The sequence below is a fragment of the Xyrauchen texanus genome, chromosome 1 (genome assembly GCF_025860055.1).
Source record: "Xyrauchen texanus isolate HMW12.3.18 chromosome 1, RBS_HiC_50CHRs, whole genome shotgun sequence".
Lineage (NCBI taxonomy): Eukaryota > Metazoa > Chordata > Actinopteri > Cypriniformes > Catostomidae > Xyrauchen > Xyrauchen texanus.
This window is the reverse complement of record NC_068276.1, coordinates 12,700,143-12,718,762: the sequence shown is the minus strand read 5'-3', so window position 1 is coordinate 12,718,762 and position 18,620 is coordinate 12,700,143. Positions and strand designations below refer to the sequence as shown.

The 18,620-nt window shown below is 37.1% G+C and overlaps 1 protein-coding gene across 2 annotated transcripts in view; it reads right to left on the bottom strand.

The window, feature by feature from the left end:
* The window catches only part of LOC127647237 (diacylglycerol lipase-alpha-like), a 69,037-nt gene extending 50,706 nt beyond the window's left edge, over positions 1–18,331 (bottom strand). For both annotated transcript variants that reach the window (XM_052131380.1, XM_052131387.1), the window contains exon 1: positions 17,775–18,331. The gene's annotated coding sequence lies outside the window, so the exon portion shown is untranslated. The remainder of the gene's footprint in view (positions 1–17,774) is intronic.
* Between the last annotated feature and the right edge of the window lie 289 nt (positions 18,332–18,620).

Genomic DNA, 18,620 nt, shown 5'->3' with positions numbered 1-18,620 from the left:
ATTTACCACTGCTGGTAAATCTGGAAAGAGTGAAAAAATTCCATCATCATTCAGCCTACACTTTTATGCATTTGGCAGACGCTTTTATCCAAATTGACTTACAGTTCCCCTATTACAGGGACAATCCCCCCGGAGCAGCTTGGAGTCAAGTTCCTTGCTCAAGGACACAATGGTGGTGGCTGTGAGGATTGAACCAGTAACCTTCTGCTTACAAGTTCTGTGCTTTAGCCAGCAATGCCACCACCACTCCAGCCTACTCACCCTCATGTCCTACTAACCCCAAAAAGGAGGAATTTTCGCTGATTTCCATACATTGGCAGATGATTTGACTGACTTCAAAGCTTAAATAGGACACAAGAGTCATACCATTTGTCCAAGTAGTAGGACAAAGCTATATTTATTATTTTAACAAATTCATGACCAAAAAACAAACAAAACAAAACGTTCCCTAGTGAGTCTAATATCTGTAATCAGAACAATAACGGGAAGAAAATGCTCATATTGTCCAATATGAGTACAGATATACTGTGCATCCCTAACTACAGGTCACAGTGAATTATAGGGGAAAGACATGCTAAATACCATAACAAATGAGAAGAAACCGAGAGGTGAGAAAAAAGAAAATAGGTGAATGAATTTGGTCAAAAAGATTCAATGTATGAGTTTAAAGGGAAGATGGGTAAAAAGTGGAAACATATTCAGCATTTGGCTCTGAAATGCATGAAATGAAGTGTTGACTTCATAATGGAAAAGAGGGATTATGTATTGGCATACTGAGGATTGGGATGGTACAACAAAGAGTAGGAGGAACACAGCATGTTGAAAATAAATAGGGCATGACAGGGGGAAAAGGTGTTGAGCATATAGCAGAGAGAATGAGAGATAGAACAGAGCAGGATACAGTCGGTGTAATGCCGTCATTCTGGTTTCTTGTACCAACACTGAACATGCCTTAGGACTTAAAATTAGCATTTGTGCACTCTGTGGGGCTGTTCACACAAGACATGATCTTGTTTTCCATCTGAGCTCGTTTTTCATTGCTGGTCTATGTACACATGCACCAGAAAGATGTCTGACAGTTTTGGTCGCATCCTGTTGGTATTTCACCCCAAGCACTGTGTTTTTAAGATGCCATGCCAAGTTTCAACAATATACCAATAAGATAAATCTTAGGGTGGAATGAGCATCAGAACGCAACAGTAGGGGTTCCAACATTAAACCTGATATTAATTTTACCAGAAAACTATTAGATTTTTTTCAACTGTCTAGATCTAACAGGATGTTAACCGATGCTTCTCTAGAAGCTGTAAGTCAATGTCATTTGAACATAATTAATAATATATATATATATATATATATATATATATATAAAAAATAGTCAAATTCACAGAGAAGATCTACACTACCCATAATCCTGAAGAGAGATCCACCAATCAGAAGTCACTATTACCATGGAAACAGGAAGCGCACTGAAAGAGCTGAGCAGTGAATGCCCATTCCCATGAAACATTTCAATTAACATAAACTCCTTACATTTTAAAATTACTATTAATTCTATTTTTCTAGCATCTGAATATTTTGCAATAATTTTAAATATATATATTGTTTTTATACTTATAATCAATGATAAGTCAACAGCTTTATATTGGACCATTGTTTCTGATTTAATAACATTTACAATATTCACGGCATGAGAAGATAATTCCCTCAAAGATTTTAATTACATTGAAGCAGTAAAGTATTTAAAAATCAGAAAAAGACACAGTTTGTAAAGTTGTGTCAACATAAAATCATTAGAAAATGTACTGCTGTGGTTTAATATACTTGGGGTTCAACATGATCACACGGAATTCGGCATGTTGTTTCCAAGAGTTCTAGTACCCTAGGACCGGCCACAGGAAGCGTTTTGGGTTAGTAGCGGGGCAAACCCGGGTTTAGATAACGCGTTATAAACAGGAAGTAATTGTTTTTCCATAATCCATGATGAGTGTGATTCAGAGGTTGCATTTTCCCCTCTAACTTTCCATTTTTACTCCAGTGATGGTTAGGTTTAGGGTTGGGAGGTACGGTTTATAAAACATGCACTCTTCACTGGATTACAGCCTGTACAGCTGAAAACAACTTGCTTCACAACTTGCTTTTGGCGCCCCTCCTTGGACATTTTCCCTTGAAAATGAAGCTCACAAGTGCCCATTCGCCCAACAACACATACCGCTTTGGCCACTGGGGGCAGCATTCGAATTTTGGTAAGCAGAACAATTTTAGCAAAAGAACAGTCAACCTACTATTTCTGATTTCACAGTGAGATCATTCTGTGCAGTTAAAGATCTCATGATCAGCTTGTCTAATCATACAAAATGTGTTGGAGACAACAGTTTGTGTTGAAAGATGATGTTTCAGAACATTTTAGTGTTATGCAATACTGTAAATATAAAATGCTTCCTCGGTTAAGTAATAATGGGATCTTGACGCCCACTTACGATGGCCCCAAAAAGGTATTAGGACACTGCATAAGATAGCTAAATAATAGCTTGTAAAACACTAGTAAATGTATTGTACATCCCACCTCAATTTGTGGCCTCATTAAAACAAATGATATGCTAATGCTTGTATTATGACACCTAATCCCAGTGAGTCAAATGAAAACAGCCTAAAGTGATGAGCAAAATGTTTTATATTTTCCTGGTTTCACAGTGTTGCCCACTTCCAATGGTGATTATAATATGCAAGGATGTTCATAAGGATACAGGGTTTTTTTCAGTATCACACAGGTCACACTTCTGTCCATGACTTGGACTTATATGGGGCAAATGTGTTCCCAGAATAGCATATCTGGCCATAATTGATTTCAGGAACCATTTAAAAAAACAATATGTAAATATAAATGTATTGAGCAAATCAGAACACCATGCACACCTTAAAACAGGTGTGGAGGAGTTGTTCACTTTGGTTCTCATGGTGCTCTCAACCTTCATCAGAATACACACTTGAGTCTGTTGGGTAGTCGTCCGCTGTAAAGTGCTCATTAAACTGAACACCCTACATTCTTCATTAGACACACACAAACAAAAGGTCACATGATTGCAAGTCCACATCAAGTGTGCCACAACTGTCGACTACTTGACTAGCCATCCACAAAACGACCAGTCACTTAGTGAGGTTGACCAGTTTTGTATTTGTCTTATTTGGCTTTGATATTTTAAGCAATTGCATTTTAATTAGTGTGCTTAACTTTTCAGAGAACTAGTGTCTCTAAATTCACCCCTTTAAAGCACCACCAGTACAGCCATAGGACCTAAAGTATTTGCATGGTTTTTCCTGCATTCAAAAATTCCCGGGAGCCGCTGAAGCGAAATTACGCGTCGAAAGCAAGATGCGCTATGCTTCTCATGTGGTACACAGTTGTGCACGGGGTGATTGAAGACTGGTATAACATGCATGTTGCGCTATCCACAGAGAAGCTCTTGCACAAATGATGCGCTCTTCTCTAGCACCGAGCAGATCACATGCGTGATTAAACTGGGCATCCCTTGATATCATGGCGTATGACAAACCTCATGCAACCCATTTTAATTCTACAAGATAATTTTCTATTTTAAAGCTCTATGAAGCGATTCAACAATTTCAAATGGCTACAGCACTGACATTCTTAACAGCACTGACAAGGGAAATAGAAAACACCTGCACCAGCATCAATTACAATACTTTTCTTATCTACACGCCCTTAGTAATATTTACCAAATAAACTTTAAAGATTTTTTTCATTACAACTGTGGTATTTTTAACAAATAAGCGGTATATTTTAGACTACCTAATTAACAACTGAGGAGTAATCCATGGTCTTAACTACAGTAAACACAAGAGCAAGTAGTCTACAATGTAGAATACAAATTATGAAGAAAGTTATGTGTAATATTGTAATGTAATGATGTTTGGTATTAGAAAACAAACTAGCCTGGTTTGGATTGCTAAATTATTAGGAGTCTGATAAAAGGAGTTCCGGTGGCACCATACGAGGGTCGGACGTGTGAACGGCAAGCTCTGCGCACTTTGCTAGTTTTATTACTATTTGTGTCGAAAACTGGTGAGATTCGTTACATCCTGATTCTTAACTGTTCTATGATGACAATGTAAAATAATTTAAAATCCTCGGGTTCTAGAAACATTAAAGACACTTTCGTGCTCAAGCTGATACCCCAGATAAGGGAGCAGACCAGGGACTCCGTTTGGATTGTGTGGCGAGAGAAATCTAGCGGCAACTGTCCAGCATATCAGTGATGCTGACGAAGGTCGTTGCGGACTTGGAGGATCATACTGTAATACGTCGATCGATAATGGCCATGGAGTCGACATTTACTGAGTTGGAACAGCCCCTTACTTTTTTTTGTTTTTTTTTTGTTTGCTTGTGCTGGTTCCATTTATTGGATGGAGTTTTGGATGGATGTTTTATAGACTATTTTTTGCTGTGTAATTCCATCTCAGAATTATTTATATTGAAGCACCCATAAAAAGAAAGGTTATTTCTTTTCTTAAACATAAGAAATACTGTTTCTTTCCCTGCAGGAAGCTGAAAAATATGGGAAGATAATGACAAGTTTTCTTTAGTGCTGGCTCAAGTAAGGACAGGGGAGTCATTACATTGATAAGTAAACGTCTACAATTCAAATGTCTCAAACAGATTAATGATAAATGATAAAGAGTCATTATTGTTTTAGCAGGAATTCAGGGGCAAAGGTTGATTTTGGCTAATATTTACACACTTAATGATGATGATCAGGGCTTTTTTATAGATCTTGAAGGGATGTTGCAGGCCACTGGTGCCCCTCATGATATAATATTTGGAGTAGAATTTATTCTTTTGATGGACTCAATTCTTTTATCATAGTGAAGCAAAAGTGTGCAAGCCCCCCAGAGCAACATTGACAATAATGCTATCTTGATCTCTATGGTTTCATGCCTTCATCTACAGACGAAGATATTAGAACTTTGTGGAACCTTTAGAACTCCCTAAACTGCCGACTAGCAAAAAAATTCTCTTGATTCTGAGATAACCTTAGGAGGAGGTTGGTGAGGTAATCAGGGCATTACCTACAGGCAAGGCTCTGGGGCCAGATGGCTTTGCCATTGAGTTTAGATCTTATGTGACAAAACTGGCTCCACTTTTGCTAGAAGTTTTATGGAATCATTAAAAAAAAATGGAATGCTTCCGCCAACCATGACGCAAACCCGGATTAGTCTGATTCTTGAAAAGGACAAAGATCCAAGCGAGTGTAAGAGTGACCATCCAATTTCCCTGATCCAGCTAGACGTTAAAAGTATTGTCAAAACTTCTGGCTAATCGATTAAGTTATGAGATCTCTTATACATATAGATCAGGTGGGTTTTATTCGGGAATGCAGCTCTTCTGATAACATTAGGCGTTTCATCAATATCATGTTGTCAGTGGCGAATGATCAGACTCCGGTCGCTACTATCTCACTTGATGCCGAAAAGGCTTTTGATATGGTAGAATGGGATTATCTTTAAGATTTTGGAAATGTATTGGTTTTGGAGTACTTTACTGAAGTTACTTTATAGACACCCGTTTGCAGCGGTACAAACAAATGTCTTAATTTTAGTTTATTTTACTCTGGATCTTTACCCATTATTGTCATGTCTTGCCCTGGAATTATTAGCATCCCACGATAAGAATTAGCAGCAACGATATGGAGAATGATTTTCAAGGGGTGATGGCGGGAGGTGTGGTGCATAAGCTTTTGCTTTACGCAGATAATATTTTATTAGTAGTCTCCGACCCTTCCAGATATATATGTTTTTTTCTTTTCTTTATTATTGTAAGAATTAATAATTAAATAAATAAAAATAATATCTGTTATGAAGTAGGAAACAAACATTTACTATAGTAGCACAGTCCCAAATCAGTAAAGTGGTTTACTCATGAATATTATAACTAGCCCTATAGAGATAAAGTGTTTTACAGCACTTTAAAGTACAAAAATATGTTAAGTTCACACGTTTATAGATGCTCAGATGATCCAAAATAAATAGAATACACACACACACTCATGGAATACAACAATGGATCCTGCGTGAATGGCCTCTTATTCTACCAATTGCAAAAAAAAAAAATTGCAACTATTATTAGAAGCTTTATCGATAATGAACATACTTTGCATGACGATAGCACCAAAGACACGGTCAATCAAAGGATTGATTCATTTATTCATGAGTCTACAACACGTTGACAGCAAAAGCAGAGCAGTAATGGAAAAGCTAGCACAGATGGGAACAAACACGTCAACCTGTTGTAATCTATGTTAGGTAATGATTATCTCCCAGAGTGAATTAGTTTGGGGGGGGGGGCAGATCTGCCTGGACAAGCTCATGTGGTGTACTAAATCATTTGTTGAAACATTGTTAATACAACATGCTAACAAGAACAAGAATTATTATATAGGCTAGAGCTGTTAAAAGAAAACTCTGCAACTGTTAGGTCTCAACATCTTCAGTTCAGATTTATACTCTTCACAACCACACCATAACATCAGAATGTTTTCTCTGTATCCGGTTTCAATCTTATATTCAGCTGCTGAATGAACTCAGAAAAGACTCCCAGACTTCCGGTTTAGATGATGTATGGAGAGGACAGTCTGCGGGAGTCTCTCAATTTTTACTTGAATCATTTTAACCCAAAACATAAAACCGATCAAGACACGATGCGGTCTACATTGAGAATTAAAGTGGCGCAAATGGCAGTGGCCTCGTGCACAAGTGAGGATGTCTCGATGAAAAACAGCACAAATATTATAACGAAGACATTAGTGCATTAATCAAACCTCCCTTGCTACTATACAGCTGTATACAGCCCATGGTTACAGCTGACTTTAACAAACAGTGCACTAAAAAAATATATATTTCTTGCTTCAGCAAATATTGCTCATTAAAATAAACAGATTTTACTGAAAATGTAATAATTATATGCTATATGTGTGACAAGATATTGAGATTATGCTGTACTCTTAATAACAAAGAAACATTTCTACTTATTTTGAGTGAAGCGACAATAATCTGAAGTTATTAAATCAAGCCTAATTTAAGATTCCATGGGAAATCACGTGATGCAGTATGTGATTCAATGTGATAAAGCAAGCATATTTGAGGCTGTCTGCAATTTTGGATGAGTGGTGGACAACACAAAGTTTTTGCCAAAAAGTTCAAAAAGGTAAAGGTGTATTCAAGTTTTTATTCGCTTAAAGAAGTTAAATTGCGTTTTGCTTGCAAATCTACAGTATATTAAATGTTTGTCTGCATGAGGCTAATTAGATGTGGGCATCTTCACAGTCGAACAAACACAAAAGAGCCCATGCATTTTTTCACCAGGCAGATGCTACTCATCTTCAACCGCTGCCTTCACTCGCATCGCAGAAACTCCGCAAACAACAGGTAATTCCAGTAAGTTAAATCTCATTTCTACACCAGTTTAAAATGCTTAATGCAAACTTCAAATTGTACTTCTTGAAACTAGCTAACATTTTCTGAGTGTTGGTTTATATTTATTTTTCCTGTTAAAGCTGCTTTACGAACCATCTGAGCATTCAGGTTATGCTTTTAAATTGCACCTCAGTTAGTGTTTGAGACGACATGAATAAATACATACAACAATATCATGAGAAGCATAAATTTCGGTCTCTGTAACGAGTTTCACTGTTGTGATTGCCGCTTGCCTTAAAAGACATTGAGGTTGTCAATGACAATAGTTAATATTCTATATATGGCGCTTAAACCTACTTTTCTCATGGGAAAATATGGTCTTCCTCATTGTCGGGCATTGGCAGAGAATTCCCGCAGATTTTTCACCGGAGAGAGAGTTTCACCATCTTCAGCCGCTGCTCGGGCATCACTCATATGGCAAAAACGCAGCAGGCAACTTCAACAAGTAAACTTTTCTACATGTTTGAATGCAAATGTCTCATTGAACCCCTCAGTCTTAAAGGGAAACCAGCTTATATTAGCTGAGTGTTGGTTTATGTTCATTTTCAGCTTAATCAAATTATTTTAGTAGTAATGTCATTTCTCTTGTCATTTGGCCTTCTCACCCCTTATGCCTTCTCAAACTCCAATGACTTTCTGTCTTATGTGGAACACAAATCAAAAATTCCACTCAAGTCATATGGATTACATTGATGCTGCCTTTATGGATCTTGAACATTTTTAACCTCACTGACTCCATTGTATATACAAACACACATATATCCATCAAAAATCTTTGTTTGTTTTGCCCTGAAGAAAGTCAAAAGGAGTTTGACATGGCATAAGACTGCGTAATTGATGAGAGAATTATCATTTTTGGTTTGCCTCAAGGAGACACCCTGATATCAACATGTGTAAGTTGGTTTGTTATAAAAAAAAAAAAATGTTTTTTAAACATATAAAAAAATTTAAAAATCACATTATAAATATAATTCTGCTGTAATATGTAGCAGGTTTTGCAGCAGTTGAAAATTGTCTCTTGTCATGAATCTTAAATGTTAACTAGCCATACGTGTTGCTTATCTTGTCAGTTACAATTATACTATTATTGTATTGATTTATTTTTTCTAACAGGATAGGGTCATTTAAATTCGGGCAGGTCTACAACTATAACTGAAAGAAGAGTCATCAGAGGTTTTCAAGGCGAAAAAAAATTAAAATCTAGGAAACACATTTGAATGACATTATTCATATTTATATAGCACAATTTTAACATGTCCCCTTACATTCATATAAATGTATGCAACAGTGGTTGAATAGCTGTGTGCTTCAAATGAAATTTATCTCATTGTTTACTCCCCCTCATGCTATCCCAGATGTGCATGACTTACTTTCTTCTGCTGAACACAAACTAAGATTAAATATCTCAGCTCTGTAGGTCCTCACAATGCAAGTGGATGGTGACCAGAACTTTGAAAGTACAAAAAGGACATAAAGGTAGCATTAAAAGCTATGAATATGACTCTTTTTATATGAATTTTCATCCCTGCCCAGTAGGTGGTGAAATGCACAAATAATGTGAATCCCGAAAAACAAAAAAAGACAAATATGAATGTGGAGATTGATAGTACAAAAGTACTTAAATATTGATCTTTTTCTTAACCACACTTATCATATCACTTCTGAAGACATGGATTCAACCTCTGGAGTCATATGGATTAAATTATGTCACCTTAAATGTTCTTTTTGACCACCATTCACTTTTATTGAATATACCAACAGAGCTGAGATATTCTGCTAAAAATCTTTGAGTTCAACAGAAGAAAGTCCTACACATCTGGGATGGCACGGGGTGAATAAATTAGAGATTTTATTTTATTTTTGGATGAAATATCCTTTTAAGCATCACTTTTCTTTTTAAGCTGTAATTTACCTTGAGGATATTTAATTCTGCAAATAAATATAATGGAAACTTTTAATATACATTTTGACAGATTATTTGACTATGCATTTAGGAAGAGGAGCAGATGCCATCAATGCTTTGGAGCAGGAAGAGTGAAAGTTGCCTTTCAAAACACTGGATGTATTGATTGTCCTTGAAAATGACCAGGGGACATTTGTCAAAACTTTGGGTCAGTGCACTGACTTTTTGGGCTACTTCATGCCCTTCACATTAGCTACCCAAAGAAGCTGACACTTTGTCTTTCTTTTTTTGAGGTCATACAGTAAATGGCCAGACACTGCCATCATCAAGATGCAACACCAAGTTGAAAAGATCTTTTGAATGAATAGTTTCATTTATAAATACAAACGGTTTCTGGTGTTTTTGTAACAATATTAGTTCAGAGAGTTTTGTCCTACCTGCATATATTTCTGCAGTGTGCAATCTGTTCAAATGCATTTTGAATTGAGTTTATTTAGATTCTGAAATTTTTAAGTCATTGCATTGCCCACTTTTGTTTATCGTTATGATTGTTACTATTTTTGTATTTGAGAAAATATTTTGGTTCTAGGAGAGCATGAATATCTATGTTAGATTGTAAATAAAAAAAATAAAAAAAAAACCTTTGACATTCACCAGTTGTTTGTTATTTCTTCAGGTCCTTTTATTTTAAAGTTAATTGAAAGTAAATGAAAAGAACCTAGAATTTGAAGCGGCTAATAGCACTTACAATTGAGCTGAATGAGCTTAAAATGCATAGTTGGGTAAACAGAGACTCTTAAGGTTAAAAAAATCTTAAATGTAGTAGCTGGTGTGGCACAGTATTTTAAGTAAACACTTTTGAATACTACGGTTTAGCATTTAACGTTGCTTAAAATTCCTAGTGGAATTTGCTTAAAAAGTTGGATGCAAAAATGATGCACTATATTTTTAAGCAAATCCAGCACATCATTTTTTTCAGTGTGGATACATTTGGGAAGCGCCTCATTTCTGTGGAAAAAAAGGTGGGTGAGAAATTTGCAGCTCTAGCCAAAGCGGAGGGGGATATTTCTGAATTAAGAGCAACAAATGCAGCACTTTTAGACCGTCTAGATCAGGGGTGCCCACACTTTTTTGTGTGATGATCTACTTTTAAATGACCAACTCAATAAGATCTACCAACTAAAAAAAACACTGTTTCATTTAAAATAAGAAAATGCTTGTTGGGACTACTGCATGTATCCCTACATGGAATTCATCTTCTAATTAATAAAAGAATATATAATAATGTTCAATGTTGATATCATCCAGTTTTAAAACTAAACCCAAAACACCTACAGCACAATAGATTACAATAGCCAGGGCATCTACCTTATTCTGATGATGAGTAAATATTTACCAGGCGAGGTTTTGTTTATTCAGTTGCCATGACAACTAGGTTTGCGCATATGTGCCTTCCAAGGACTTCTGAGAACAGAGTGCGAAATTGCGATACTACTGCCCTGATTAGGCAAAACTGAATGGAATCAGACAATTTCACGCTCTGTTCTCAGAAGTCCTTGGAAGGCACATATGCGCAAACCTAGTTGTCATGGTAACTGAATAAACAAAACCTCGCCTGGTCAATATTTACTCGTCAAGTGCAAGTCAAACAGAAACTAAAAGAAGGAAATACATTATATTTATTTTTATTAAAATTTAACGAAAGTACATTGAAATTTTGTGCGATCTACCAGCATTGCCTTTGCGATCGACTGGTAGATCGCAATCGACGTATTGGGCACCCCTGGTCTAGATGATTTGGAGAACAGCTCTCAAAACTCTTTGGTTTGTGAACGTTTTGGAGGATAGCGAAATGGGAACCGAGATGGTCAAAATCTTGTTGAAAGAAGTCATGGGGGAATAGGTATTTGAAAAATCACCTGAACTTGAAAGAGAGTGTTGCACATTAGCAACAAAACCTAAGGAAGGTCAGCCTTCGAGGCCCATTATGGTCCGCTTTCATCCCAATCAGGATAAGGAGCGTACTTTGAGATGGGCCAAACAGTGTGTGCTGCGATATCGAAGGAAGACTCTGAGGGTTTACCTCGACTTGAGTGCAAGTCTCTCCAAAAAGTGCATGGCCTTCAAACACAAAGCCGCATTGTACCAGAAAGGAATCTGCTTCAGACTGGTGTATCCTGCCTGATTGTGAATAACATATGAGGGAGAGACCGTCACCTTTGAAACCGCATCTGACGCTGAAGCCTCAGCGGACCAACGCAACACTGTAGAAACGCAACATGACTTAACCTACTGATACTGGAATGGACCAAGGATTAAAATAACAGTATACATGTACCTGATGACATTCCAGTTACAGACCATGTGAATAATCTAGCTAGTAACACTTATAGATCTAGACAGATAAAGACTGGCCTGGTACCGGTTAACATTTTTAGTTGTTCATAGGTTCTTGTGCTGTACTTGGAGTAATATGGGGACAATATTGGAAGTTGGTGCACTGGTTATTGTGATAAATAACTCCAGCATTAGAGTTTTTCTTTTCAATTTGTTGTGGGGGGTGAAACATATAACTTTCATATTTTTGGGAGCTCTAAAGACGAGATAATAAGGTACAAATGGTTTATTGGAAGTGTTACAGTATTTGGAGTACTGCAGCTTGCCTCAGTTAGGAAGGTAAACAAGGGAAAAGGGGTTCTAAGGAACTTGGGATGGGTAATTACCTTTTTTCTTAGACTTTTGTTTTGATTACCTTCAGGGCGAAGTTTTTTGTTTTGACATGGCCCTAGATAGGTTGCTAGGATATTGTGGATTTCATTGCGTTATCTGTTGAGAGGAGTTGTAAGCATTGTACTGTTCTTTGTTACAAAAAGTAACAAAACCATCGTTTGGGGGCATTTCTTTCACACTCCTGTCATTCTGGTGATTGTTTATAGTCCCAACTGGTACGATGCTGCATTTGTGAATAAGCTGGTTTCTGCGGTGTCCAATTTAAATCCACACTATTTGATTTTGGGCGGGGACCACAATTCGTTTCGAGCCAAACTGGGTGTGTAGATACTTGCCGTTTCCTCAATCCTCATAGCAAGGCATTTTCCTTTCGCTCACATGAGCATCATTGTTATAGTAGAATGGATTACTTTTTCATAGATAAAAAACCTTTTGACTTCATTAAAAGGCGTGGAATACTCCGCCATTGTGGATTCGGACCATGCTCCCTTACTACTTGATCTCTTATTTTCATTGAACTGCACTCACTGGTTGTCCTTTGATTCTAGGCTGTTGTCAGACAAAGCATTTTGCCAATTCATATCAATCTCAATTGACAACTTTCTGAACTATTAATTCATCACACTTGGTTTCTCCTATTTTTTTGGAAGACTTTTAAAGTTATCAGGGACACATCAAAACATATTCTGCCTTTGTGAATAGAGAGAAGGAAAAAACAATAACAGCTCATTACAGCAATATCAGAAATTGATCACAAGTATTCCACATCACCTATGACTGAAATGTATAAAGAAATAATTGCTCTTCAGACTCATTACAATTAGAGTTCAACATCTAAAACAGAGCAGCTAATTCTTCGTTCACATTGATTTTTCTATGAACATGGGGAAAAGGCTGGTCGACTCTTAGCCCATCAATTTAAATGAAGATCTGCATCACAGATTATTACTCAATCTGTCTGACTGTAAATCCCAACACAATTTATAATGCTTAAAAAAAAATAATATTATAACTAATCAGTCACCCAGAGTTCAGTTGTGGCTTGTAGAATTCTGTAATAAAATAAATGTACCAACCATTTCATCTGAACAAAGTGTTGGATCAACCCATTCATCTTGTTGAAATTACTAATGCAATTTCTTCAATGCAGTGTGACAAAAGCCCAGGGCTTGATGGATTTCCAATCGAATTTTATACTAGCTTTGTCAAATTAACCCCCTTATTACTCAGTATGTTTGTACATTTTTTTTCTCAAGGCGCTTTGCAGTAATCCCTTACTTGAGCATTAATTACACATTTATTGAAACCAAACAAGTAGGCAATCATGTGTAGTTCATACAGGCCAATTTCTCTGCTAAATTCTGATGTAAAAAGTAAAATGATTAGCAAAGTTACTAATATATATATATATATATATATATATATATATATATATATATATATATATATATATATATATATATATATATATATATATATATATATATATATATATATATATATATATATATATATATATATATATACACTTTTTGAGACGGATGCCAGAGTGTTGAGGGCACAATACCCCTCTTGTTCTTGCATAGAGTAATTTGGGGGAAAAAAATTCTAGCATTTCTAAAGCAGACACTGGGTATCTGGGAAACACTCGTGCGCACACACACATGCGTGCACGCACACACACACACTTCTGTGCTATCAATGTTTCAGCATAAGCGCAAGGATGGCACAAACCGTTTTGACTGCAAAGTGCGATGGCACGAAAAATGTGAAATGTAGAAAAGGTTATGAACCATTGAAACTCAAGATCAAACAATTGACCACAATCATACTACACAAGAAGAATTTCTCTGTAAATTGTTGGTAAAACTATTCTTATTTAAAGCATTACATTAAATTCAATGCACCAATTAACTTGGAATTTCTGCACAAATTATTCTTAAGGCCATTCTTATGAAAATTGTTGCTTTGGCAAATGGACAATTTACCTAGGGATTGTTTTTGAATGATTTACACGTTTCATTATTGAGGCCCAGTGACAATAATTACAACTAATATTTCTTTCTTTTATCTGTTTAAAGGGTTCATGACATGCCTTTTTTATTATTTATTTGTAAATAAATGGGTAGGACCTCCTTGGTGCTGCTGACAATAAAAGATTGTGCAACTAGTGTAATGACATCCTCTATAGGAAACATAAAAGGGGTAATGACATGTCTTTATGTACCTTAAGATTAACTTATAATATTAGTACAGTTTTTTGCAAAAAAAAAAAAAAATTCATGAATAGTGCACAGGCTCTGAATGTTTTGCCTTATTCACCATTTCTGTAATCACTGTAAAGGAAGTACCAGAGGAAATGAACTGCAGTTACATTCCTTTAATCGTCTCAAAAATGGCTATTGCACTGCTGTGAGGAAAGAGTCGGTCTCAAAAGACTCAAGCCAAAATAACAACTATTCCGTATGAATTGTATTATACAAATAATGGGTATCTTTTGCTTGGATGATTGTTTATGCTGCAAGAGCCTTGAATGGACTAGTGCAATGAAGATCACAAGTATGTTCAGTGTGATCCAATATTGGAGATTACAGCAGGTAAGCCAGGTGGGATCTTGGGTCTGTTGCAAACCTCAAACAGCACCACATCACACAGGATGTTCAGCAATCTGGTTGGATAAAGGCTTTGTTTTGCTTGTTTGTGAACAATATTGGGGATGGCTGTAAAATTCTGGAGATTATCTGATTTTAAAAAAACGTATGCTTGAACAATCTCAGTCTAGCAGACTTGCAGGTTTAAATGGGGCCTCGGGATTTGGTACAGCCTTAAAGTCAGCTTGTAACAGCACTGGCAACTCATTAGACTTCTATACTGTGACATACTTTCACATGAAACAGGATATTCATTCACGTAGGACAAAACCTGTTTTTTTCCCCCATCTAGATTTGATTGTGAAAAATGTATATTCAATCCCAGACCTGAAAGCAAGTAAGCTAAAACAATGCCTAAATAGCTAGGACTATTTGGCTGATGGTAAACTCAGTCTACTGCCTCGCATGGCCTAGGAGATACCAGTCGAGAAGTAAATTTTGTTTCAGAGGGGGAGCAACTTATAAAATTTCAGTGGAATTTGACACATATATATATATATATATAGTGGTCGACCAATATATAGCTGAGGTTGATTAAATCGGACGATATCTGACTTTAATTATCGGCATTGGACGATTTTTTTCTTGAGGGTGCCGAAAATCGCCTGCTTGCATTTGAAGTGACTGAGACATGTAAATGACCAGTCATGGTTAGAATCACCTGCCTAATATTGTGTAGGTCCCCCTCGTGCTGCCAAAACAGTGCCAACCCACATCTTTTCCGGAGCAGTTATCGGAGTTACAGTAGACTTTGTCAGTTCTAACCAATCTGGCTATTCTCTGTCGACCTGTGTCATAAACAAGGCATTCCATTCCTCAGAACAGCCGCACATTTATTTTATTTTTGGCACCATTCGGAGTAAATTCTAGAGACTGTACATGAAAATCACAGGAGATCAACAGTCACAGAAATACACAAACCAGCCCGTCTGGCACCAACAATCCTCCATGTGATTATCTAATCAGCAAATCATGTGGCAGCAATGTAGTGCAGTGCATAAAATCATGCAGATATGGGTCAGGAGCTTCAGTTAGTGTTCATATCAACCATCAGAATGGGGGAAAAAATTGGATCTCACTGATTTGGTCCATGTCATGATTCACGTACAACAGTCTCTAGAATTTACTTGGAATGGTGCCAAAAACATCCAGTAAGAGGCAGTTCTGTGGACGGAAATGTCTTGTCAATGAGAGCTCAACAGAAAATGGCAAGACTGGTTTGAACTTAAAGTCTACGGTAAATCAGATAACAACTCAGTACACAGTAGTACAATTGTGGCGAGAAGAATATAATCTCAGAATGCTATACTGAGATGCAGGTTGGTGCTCTTTTGGCAGCACTAGGGGGACCTACACAATATTAGGCAGGTGGTTTTAATGTTGTGGCTGATATGTTTAATATATATATATATATATATATAGTATTGATGACTAACTTTTTTTTAGTTTATGTAATAGTTGAATTTATTTCAAAAAACATATTTGGAATACTTTGCACTGGATCAGGATAAAAATTCAAAATGTACCAACGGACCTGCAATAATTGGATACTGCACATTATCAATGGATACTGAAAATTTTTTTGTTTTCAAATATAGTTTTTGTGTGTATTTTAGCAGCTATTTTATGTACCTATATCTTATTTACTATAGTTACATTTTATTATATACAGTATATTGGCATCGGCCACTGAAAATCCTGTGCCGGTTCTGTACCACAAGTGTACATTAATAGGACAATGTTCAAACACAGCTCAATTGTTAAATCCATCGTCAACTAATCGTAATGATCATAAACTAGGCTCTTCTTCCACATACTAAAAGCTGCACACAATTAACAGCAATTTCCTCTTGTAGTGAGCATGCATGCATGCCCCTGCATATCACTGATGGGCTACCTCTAGTACTGAAGACACAACCTCAACCTTTCCATTAAGAATTAAAAGCTTTTGGTTCTGAATTGCACTATCCATTCACACTCTCACTCTCACTCTGTCTGCTCTCAGTCTGCTCTGTCTGCTCTGTCTCGTCTCTCGCTCTCTCTCACTCTCACTCTCTCTCTCTCTCTCTCACTCTCTCTCTCTCTCTCTCTCTCTCTCTCTCTCTCTCTCTCTCTCTCTCTCTGTGTGTCTCCTAGACTAAAAGTATCAGTAAAACTGCGGCTACATATCTAAAGAAAATTAGATATCCTCTATTAGTGTCATAATGATAGCCCGGAAATAAACAGATATCTACACAAGCAATGAAATGCAGTAACTATTGTAATGTACACTCAGAATAATAACTCTGTAGCTGAACTCGATTCAATTGTGGACAGTGGTTTCAACATAACAGAAACTTTTATAAATCGCACATGGATTTAACCACTGGAGTTATATGGATTACTTTTATGCAGTTGTGGTGTGCTTTTGGAGCTTAGAAATGTTGGTCACCATTCACTTGCATTGTATGGACCTACAGAGCAGAGATATTGTTCTAAAAATGTTTTAGTCATACACAGCATGAGGGTGGGTATGGCATTTTTTTTTTTTTTATTACTATTATTTGTGGAGAACCATAGAAATACCACGGTATATCAATAAGGTAACGTTCTGTCCTAACAGTACTTAATTTGGAAGTACAATTTTTATTTTACACTAAAACCCTTTAATTATTATTGTATTGTCCACAACTAATAATATATATATATTTTTAAAGTTCATATTAATTTATGAATCTTCCAGCACTAACAAACGTACAAAAGCACTCTGGCATTATGATTCAAAGATAGTTTTAAAAGGGCAACACTATGGTACTTCGATATATACTATGGTACAGAATGATTAACATAGTCATGTACTATGGTATGACAGGATAGTCCGAGGTACTTCAAATAATAACATGGTACAACCATTCTATGTGTCCAAAAACATGGTAATACAATGGTAATTGGGATTTAGGCGGAAACTATGGCAAACCACGGCAAAATTTCGTAAGAGGTTCGCTTGTAGAGCTTCTCACCTATAGTTTGATGATCGTGTCTTCCCGAGACCTTCTTCTGCATGGACTCTCTTATCTCTCCCATCCTCCGCAAATACACACAGAACCGCAGAAGCGACCCAAATCACGTTCCCGAAGCAGCTACAGGTCTCAAAACAGCGTCAGTCTCCCTAAAGCCACAAGAGTCCCCGTTAATGCGGTGTCCCGTCAGCCCACTATAAACCGGGTGTGTATGCAAACCTAATTTACACACACATGAAAGAGCATGGATGTGTTGAATGCGGCTCGGTTCGGTGGTCCAGAAACGGATATTTTACTTGATATGGATCGCCACCGTTTCATTGACACTTCAGCGAAACGTCACCGATATTTTTCACGCCTTTCCGAGCGTGCGTCGCGTTGGCAGCCACACCGTATTCCCTCATAAATGTTCAGTTACACACAAATCCTTTATTTGCCAGGCTTGGGCGTGACATTTCCTCTTCGCGTTGGAAAATCGTGCGGTTAGTCCTGATCACGCACTGGCCGCAGCAACAGCAGCAGGTTCCAGTGGAATTGACTGCCATATATCCTTCCCTACGATCGTTTTTCCATTCAAGCAACGTCGTTGCTATTCTCCACTCCAGTTGCGCATGTTTAACTCGAATCCCGGTTCCTGACTGCGCTCCTGGCGTATCTCACGTCATCTACTGGGTGCCGTATGAGGCACTACGTTATTGGCGCACGACGCTGCAATTTTCCGCTGCTTAGGAACCACTGGCACAGTGCTGGGACGGACTTAGTGAATACAGAGGAGACTTCGAAATTGTATGCTGGGCGTGGAACGACGTCATTTCCTGAATTTCTTAAGGCTTTGTATGAGTAACT